This window comes from Fukomys damarensis, unplaced genomic scaffold (genome assembly GCF_012274545.1).
Source record: "Fukomys damarensis isolate Sample0158 unplaced genomic scaffold, DMR_v1.0_HiC HiC_scaffold_19, whole genome shotgun sequence".
In the NCBI taxonomy this organism is placed as follows: domain Eukaryota; kingdom Metazoa; phylum Chordata; class Mammalia; order Rodentia; family Bathyergidae; genus Fukomys; species Fukomys damarensis.
In genome coordinates, this window is record NW_022900931.1 from 17,701,872 (window position 1) to 17,703,911 (window position 2,040).

The 2,040-nt window shown below is 49.0% G+C and overlaps 1 long non-coding RNA gene across 1 annotated transcript; it reads left to right on the forward strand.

Annotated features, from left to right (window-relative positions):
* Nucleotides 1-1,075: 1,075 nt before the first annotated feature.
* Nucleotides 1,076-1,936, forward strand: LOC104856279. The gene is made up of 3 exons (XR_778585.3): nucleotides 1,076-1,254; nucleotides 1,645-1,725; nucleotides 1,879-1,936. It is a non-coding gene; the product is annotated as an uncharacterized LOC104856279 (long non-coding RNA).
* Nucleotides 1,937-2,040: the final 104 nt, after the last annotated feature.

A 2,040-nucleotide genomic window follows, 5' to 3' on the forward strand; every position in this document is an offset into this window, starting at 1 on the left:
CTCAAAACACCAGAAGAAGAAGGCGGAGGAGGAGGAGGAGGAGGAGGCGGAGGAGGAGGAGGAAAGAAGAAGTTTCTACAGCTTTGGTAAATTGTTTCATCACCATTTACCCAATCCTGAAGCCAAAAATCTAAGCAGTATCCTTGATTTATTTTTTTTTATACTCTCATACCCCATTCATCCACAACCCCTCACCAACTCCATTTCAAAGCGCTGTCCTTCCTATTCCTTAAACAAGTCGATCTCTTTACTTTCCCAGGATTTTGCTTTTCGGATGTCCTACCTAGAAGACCTGGAATACTAATCCATACCTGTTTATCCTATGTCTGATTCTGCCTTCTCCTTCAAGAACCCCCTTGGCTTTTACTTGCCTTACAGTAGCCTACCACTTACCCTATCACATCACTTTGATTACTTTTACTTGATAATTTAAAACATTCTATAATTTACCTTATTCATCTACTAGTTTCAACTCTTTTCAAATAAAATTTTGTTTTCGTTGGCACGTGCTTGCAGTACAGGATTACGTTCCGGGGGAAGGGTCGGTATATACTCGTAACACATCTTAATTCTTTTTGTCATCCCTCTCTCCTCTCCTCCCTCTCTCCCTTCCTCCCTCAGGTGCTGCTTCCCTGAGCAGAAGGTGAGCCTGGTCAAAGAGGAAACCGCGTCTTTTTAACGTATGGCAGTGTCTACTGGATCAAAAGGATTGTCTGACATGTGGCAGACATTCAATAGATATTTGTTAAATAAGTAAATGGATGGATAATTAAGTGTATGACTGATGTCCAGTTTCATTGAGCTTCCCTAAGGGTTTCATGTGACCCGTCTTCAGCCATCAGTGACAGTCTGATAGCAACTTATCTCAATTTATTCATCGACTTATGAGTCCGCTGTGGACCGTTGATTATTCTCTTTGATGTAACGCCTTGGGCAGCTAAGAGGAAAGGCAAAGGCAGCGATGCTGATACACTCAGGATGTCTCCTGGCTGATGTGATCAACAGCTAGACAAAGCTGTCCGTCCATCCATCATTCCTCCACTTCCGGCGGTGGAGTCTCTCGGAGGGAATCATCAGATCCCCTACTTCTCCATGACTTAGACGTCGTCCCTGTGGGACTCCCCCCATTTACGCAGATGGGGAGGTGTCCCTGACATGAAGACTTAAAAAGCCCCAGATCCAGAACAAGATGGGAAAACTCACCGGAAAGAGTTAATGCAATCACGGGGCTCTGGAAAGGAGCAGAATATGAAAGTAAGTAGAGGTGTATTCACTTTATTCCCTTGAAACTTTTTAGTTATTTTAGAAAAAGCTTCGCAGCTTTCTGTTTTGTGCTTAGTGGGTAGTTTAGGGGCCAACGGGTACTCGAACCAAGTTTCTTTCCAATCAGAGCATCGCTTGATTTAATTGAGAAAACAATTTCATTTATTCGCCTAACTTTTTGGTGGACTTGATGCCAATGATGTATTTCGAAGTAATATTTAGAGTTGGTCTCTGCTAACCATCAAGGGGCGGGAGGACCCTTCCCTGTCCCGAGCATTGGAGCAGCGACACCCGCGAGGGGCTTGCCCTTGTCCCGCATCAGGGAAGGAAGCAGAGGATCGGCCGGCACCCAGATGACCCTCTGGTTCCCGCTTCCCGTAGGGGCCCAGAGGTCTGGCAGCAACGGCCTTGGCTCTTCTCCTGGCGTCGGCAGTGCTTGGAGACCCCCGCCGCGCTCCGCAGGTAGGCAGAGGCCCCGGGAACCTCAGCCTTGCCGGCTCCTCTCTCTCATGTCTTCTTCCTCTTTCTCCCTTTCTGTCCCCCACCCGCTTCTGTCTGGTGGAGGACCGGGCTGCAGGGTTTTATTAACAGCGCTTCCTTGCTCCCCGCCCTCAGAGACCTGTGGCGAGAAGGAACTGGACCCCGCAGGCTATGCTGTACCTGAAGGGCGCACGTGAGTCCTAGGGCTTTGCTTTTCCTACAGCTCCCGGGTGCGCGCGCCCGGAACAGCCACGCGGAGGGACGGCTGCGCCCCTTCAACAGCGGGGACCGCCCGGG